Below are 6,754 nucleotides of genomic sequence, written 5' to 3'. Positions count from 1 at the left end.
TGGTCGCGGTGGGAATGTAGAAACACATTTTTTTCCCTGATGAGGCGGCAGTGTCCTTGCGTAGGGCCGTGGATGTCTTTCGGGCGCCGTGCTGACCATATATTGTTAGTTCTGTGGTTCCATTTAGGCATTCCATATAATGAGTAGCATCTGGTAGACGTAAGAATTCTTTGGTCAGTTTCACGACCTTAGGGTCGTATTTATCTTCTCTACCATGAAGCGTGAGGAAAATCATGGCCCAGCGTTCACTTCAGATCAAAAGGAAACGTTTGTTTTCCTCAAACATGGCTACGTCTGACTCTAAGAGTATTGTATGAGTGGCCGATTTACACAGGAATGTTTCAGCACTGAACTGTAGGCCCTTTATTTTCTCTCCTAGTGTTTCCAGTGTTTGCTTCCCATTCACCCTTTATTTTCTGCCTCTAGTGCTTGCTTCATGTTAAATTCTAGACATCGAGCTGATGCACAAAACCCATTATATTTCCATCAGATAATTACTTCTAACTGGGTAAAAATTATTAACATATACCACATGCACAACAAAAATATCTGTGCCAGCTGTGTTCATGTGTAACCCCATGTTTTCAAAATCTTGTCACAATCCTAAAGGGATACTTTTTCTTTCATGTAATATGTTTTCCTTCCACAAGGGTGTGTTGCAAGTGATGACATTTCTCTTTGTTATTCTGGTATAACTTCATGACTCTGAAAATCAGTCATTATGCCTTTTCCATCCATGCCTCATTTCTGTTGGCTATGCCTGCAGTCCTCCATTTGTAGTTCAGGACCCACTGTGCCTAGGAAGTTAACATAAATCCAATATGGAGAATTTGCTGTGCTCATCATGGCCAAATACACACATCATTACTCACACAGAGACAGGGGAAAGTCCTTGAAGGTGAAGGGCTCTGAAAGATCTCTGTGAACTCTGGCAACCCTTTTTCTCATTGTCTCTGGCATTTTTTTCTGCCTTAATCACAGTAACTCCAGGTCACAGGTTAAGTCTGAAAAAATGATGGGGTCTAAAAATATAATGGTGAAGTAATTGTTTCACAGCATCTTTAAGCTCAGATATTTTATATAAGAATGTCTTAGCCTAGCCCTGAAGACCTATGATTCTTTTTAATCACATCTTTTATACAACTTGCCATTCCCTCTGTTCCACATGTATTACCTTCATCTCTGCAGGAAAGAGTACTGAGTTCACTGTCTTTGCTGGTGGGCATTTTGTTCCATTTCATGCATGTTTTCCAGCAGCATTTTACAGGCACACACTGAAGACAGCTAACCACGTATTAATGGAATTCTCCAGTATGACAGGAATACAGCCCATAAAACAACGTGCCCATCACTCATTTGTCCATCTACTACTCCCACTCACCTATTCCTCAAGATTTTCATTTGTAATGCTAAAGCAAATCCAAAAACACGAAAAATGTTTTGTCTTGGGAAAGCAACTGCTACACAAAAAAAAAAAAAAAAAAAAAAATCCATTTGTGGCTCCCTATTTCATCCTTGTCCTACAACATCCCCTCTGACTCAATGAGTCTCTGGCCTATAAAGCACTAAAATCTAGAGGACCACTTTGATGAGATTATCAGCTATTATTCTTACCCTCTTTACTTACTAGACTCTGTCACAGGTATGATATTGGTCCAGAAAGAACTTTCCTGTTAATTACTCATTTCTTCAAGTGTTATAATTATGTCTCCAGCATGCAATTCAAAAAGAACAGAATCTCAAGGCTCATGTCCTGCTCATAACACCCCTTAATTTCTCTCCACTCTGGATCTCTACTGATATTCCTAACTTAAGAAAGAAATTCTTCTACTAGACTGTATATTTTTCTGACTTCTCCCAGCCTTATAGCTTTATTTGTAGCTTCTACTGGTCCCAATACTAGCCTAATAGAGCTGGTGTGTCCCTTTAGTTTGAAAGGACCATAACTGGATGACCCTGCTAACCAAGGGGAAGGTAGAAACAAAACCAAAACCAACCAAAAAGACCCAAACAAAACCATAAACTAAAGCTAAGACCATTTACCATGTAGGGAAATTAAGCACATGTGGTAAAATGAAAATAATATAAATCTAATCTCAAACAGACTTGAAGATAAAGAACCTGTTTTTTTCATTATTGTTAAACACAAACAAAAATTCCTGTATTCATCCACTGATGTGGCTGACAGTGATAACCCTTGAAAGCCTTTCTATGTACTCAAGCATGCCAAGACCTGCTTTCTTCCAAAGAATTAATAAAACAAGAATAGATTAAAATTTTTCTTCCGCTTAAGTTTTGCTTCTATTTCTTTTTTTTTCTTTCTTCCTTTATTTTTATACAAGTGATTTTTTTTTTTTTAATTAAAAAGACCATGTCTCAGATTTGGACTATTAACATTAGAATTACTCAAATGTTCCCTTTACTGATCACCAGGCCCCTTTCTCAACAGCTTCAAGTAATTTCAGCTATTAAGTTTCCTTGCACGTGTCTCACTGCAGTTTGAGCAAACCCAAACCCCAGCAGGTTTCTCTTTACTTACCACCTCTATACAGCTGGATGTCTGCTGATCCCTGCTCCTAGCTGCTCAGTGCTGGCCTTCTGTGCTAGTCTTGTTAACTATGAAATTAAATGTCAGATGTTGCAAACTATTAACCTGATCAGCATACAAAAGTTAAAGCTGTTACTTTATTCCCTATTTCAAAATCAAATCAACAAAATCTTTATGGCATTTTCGCTTCCAAAGCAGGAAAATACGTGTGCCAGAAAGAACAAGGTTTAGTTTAAATACATTCATTATGGAAGCAAATCTTTTCTGGGACCAAGGCAATTTGCAGGCAAAATAGATGAAGTATATTCTTCCTGAATGTGCCCAAACCATACACATATATATAGTCTCACAAGCCTCTGAAGCCAGATGCTTGACTTCTTCACTGTATGACAGCAGAAGTGACAAGCTGCTGACCTCATTAATATATTGCAGGGAAAATCAGGCAGCAGCCAGCACTTGCAGTGTCCCTGGCAATCCAGACAACACACTGACCTGAGGCAGAGCTACTCTGGCACCAGACCATGGACGGTAGAAGCATCAGCTACAGCACAACTCTTCAAAATCTTTTTGCTCCTTTCTATGGGAAAACAGCCTATACACTGAGCTCCCAAATGTTAACATGCAATACTCCTGCTCCAAAAAGGTGGCACAAACAGCCTTGTCTACAGCCAGTGCCTGCTTCACCTTTACACCTCTGGCAAATAACAGGAAGGCAGCGCCACTTAAGGAGAGCACCTTCGTGTGGTGTGTTCCACAGCGCTCTGGCTCTTAGCCTCCAATGTGCCTACTGTCAGTGCCTGCGAGGCCAAGAAGTGAGTTGCCTGCCAACCCAAATTTACCTGGAAGGGTGTCACATCAGTGTCTGAGGTGTCAACAGCCAGGAAAAGAGCAGACTGCAGACCAGCTGTGCATGCACAATGTGTCCAAGGACGCTTTGTCCCTCCATCGGCTCCAAACACGTTTCTGGCTGGAGTGGGAAGTGACATTTAGAGTCATCGCATCGCTCCCTCCCGCGTACCAGAAGTCACAGACAGCTCTGCCACACAAGCAGGAAAGTGTGGAGGGCAGAAAATACACAGAAGTTCTGCAGTGTTGAGGGGAGGAAGAGTGAGCTGCTCAGCATCACTGTGTTGTGAGCTGCTCACCAGTTGGAGCAGCCAGGATTCTGTGCTGATGGAGAGGATGCTATGAAAAGACATCGTGGTGTCCCCTTTCCTTGGTGGACTTCACTACTAAATGCAGGTCAAAGCTAGGCACTCTCAATTCAGGAAGAGACAATTTCTTTAGGGAATCATAGCTGATGCAGCTTCTGTTAATTTTGCTCACCGTTCAGGGACAGTTTGTCTCAGGGCCTGAGGTGTCCCCAATCTCCCGTTGATGACAACATTCAAAGCATGCCAGGGTGGTCCAGAACACAATTTTTCAAGTGGCTTGGATTAGTTTTAGAAGACCAAATTACTCTGAGATATAAATAATTATATTCTTTGATATTTGACTGTGGACCTTTTAATTGTGTGTGAAAAAAGTAAAAAATGCATTAAGCTAATAAACACACACAGAGTAAAGAACAAAGTCCGTATGTTTTTCATCATTAGCTGCTCTCAGGAAGGTTTTGGCCCCCTCCATTTTTGCTGACTATTTTTTTTTTTGTTTGTTTGTTTCCCCAGAAAGGATTTCCTTCCCAGTGCCTCCTAACTAGATCCAGGTTTCAGACTATGGATTTTCAATTGCCAAATTACATGCCAAGGCAATGAAGAAGGGAGGATACAACAGGTGCCCCAACCCTTAACCAAGGGTACGGGGAGGAGTGTACAACATTCCAGGAAGCTGAGTCTGGGGACAGTCATCTCATGCCCTGCCCTACTTGTACTGCTCCCTATAGATGCTCACCCATCCCCTGAATTTTAAAAGGCTTTATATGACCTCATGATACTTCGGGGCCCTAGAAGTAGTAGCAGCAGACACATTAGTATTATGTAGGCAGAGGCTTGTTCTGCTGAGCTGCAACAAGTTTGTAGTTTGGTAGGTCTCACTTTAAAATTCCTTAGCTAAGTGTTAAAAGTTGCTAAACTGTGCTGGCTGGTTGGATCACACAAGTGTTATTACATTTGAAACTCAGATGAAAGATGATGTCACTGAGGGCAAGTAAGGCATGGGTGTAACACTGTAATAGGAGTGTAATCACGGCTGCAGGGTTGCAGGGAGCATTTATACCTTTTTCCTGTGGAACGTGTATGTGGGAATGCAGCACATAATGTAAAGGCCCTCACCTAAATCTCTCTGGAAATTGCCATCTGAAGCAAGGAGAGGGGCTCTGGTGTAATTGCTGTGCTTCCTCCAGCTGCCTAAGATTGACTGACCACAGCACTGAGCTACAGCCGGCAGAGCAGCCCAGGAGCCACATTTGTGTGGCTGGCTCTCATGCTAATGCCTCCCAACAAAATTGCTTGGGAACAGCTACTGTGCTACCTCTCCTTAACGCAGACATACCTAAATATAACCCACAGCTTATTTTCATAGGAACAAGTATTGGCAGGTCCTAAACTGCAGATGGGAACGCTTGATAGTTCTCAGGTGTAGTGCCAGCCCTTGGCTGTTGTTCCTCTGCTTCCTTGCTTATGGCAGGAGGTCTTAATAACTGCAAAAGTCAGAAAGATTTGGGTATCCAAAGGGAAGTAACTTGCAGGGAGGGCTCAGACTGCAGGTTTGTGATGAAGTGTGGCCTGCTGGGGTGCCCATAAGGTGAGAAGGATTGAAGTAATTCGGATGAAGTAGACCTTACAGTGGTGCCCTCTCCAGAAGTATCTCTGGAGATCCAGATATTACTTTCCTTCTCTTATTAAATAATGAATTCTGCCTTCCTCAAGTCTCACTGGGAAAACCAAACTGCATGTAACATTCTATGTAGTCTCTTCTCAATGATATTTTTCCAAAACATCCTACATGTGAAACAGGATTATATTTCTTCTTCACTTGCTCAGCTGGGGGTAAAACCACTTCTGCCTTTTAGGTAATCTTTCCCCACATTGTTTTCTCTGCCTGAGTACATCTGTTCATTCTTTTTTAACTATCTGTTCTGACTGCAGAGCAGCTCTTTTTAAAATTGCCAAATACACCTTAACTTTCCAAAATATAGTTATTGCATGTATTTCTTTCAAATAAAGAAGAATATGTGTTCCAAGCAGCAATTCTACATCAGTAAAGTTGGTTTATCTCTTCGATGCAAAGCCATAAAATAAAGAGAAAACATAGCTTCTCTGTCATTAAATTTCTGAAGTTAATTCAGTTTAATTTACTAGATTATAACTGGAGACCAGAAGCTGACATATATATGCTTAGTAGTCCTTTTTGGAAATGAGGAAAGGGCCTGCTGGGAGAAAAGCCAGGCAGAAAAATGGGATAGTGACCATTTTAGCCACCTCAATTTTGGCACCAGCAAATGTGAATGAAGACTCTGTGCAGCCACAAATGAGAGCTGGAATATTTACATCTCTTTCAGTGAAGATTACTGAAGTGAATGCATTCAAAATAACAATAATAAGCAAAAAGGAAATTTTCATTTTGCTGACATGTCACTCACGGTCTATGCTTTTCCTGGGTCTATATGCAATGAAGCCCCTAGGCTACTGCTAAATTTCATATCTTCCCAGCAATTGCTACCTTCATACACTAAGCAGCCAAATCAATGGAAAGGTTCATTCATAGTTTTACATACAGAGAATAAAGGCTGCAAAACGTTTTACTTCCATTTGGCAGTATATGAAGGTATATCTGCAATACCCACATCCACACCATTTAATCCCTGTATCTTCACCTTGTGTTACACAGTGTTGCCAAACAGGATCTTGAAAGTCACAATTTGATTAGCTCTTCTCAATTATTTTCCGGTTAAAGCAATACAGAGCTCAGGTGCAGTTTTACTGAACCTTTTTTATGGTATTTTATATTTATGGGGTGGAGGTCACAATTTTTCACTTCACTGCATTTATTCACAATTTCACATTCCCTAAAACACAATTTTACAGCAAGCTAAATCTCTCATCTTATATATTTTAGCATTTATAAAAAAGCCCTAGTAAATGAAACCATGACACAAAAATAGAATTATAACTATATACTCATGCAGTCTGAATTACTGGTTGCTAACATGTACTTAAATACTGTATTCGGATATGTTATATCAGCCAATACAAAAGGACTTGGCTG

Source organism: Poecile atricapillus, chromosome W, assembly GCF_030490865.1.
Source record: "Poecile atricapillus isolate bPoeAtr1 chromosome W, bPoeAtr1.hap1, whole genome shotgun sequence".
NCBI classification, from domain to species: domain Eukaryota; kingdom Metazoa; phylum Chordata; class Aves; order Passeriformes; family Paridae; genus Poecile; species Poecile atricapillus.
The sequence above is the reverse complement of the archived record's forward strand: the minus strand, read 5'-3'. Positions refer to the sequence as shown.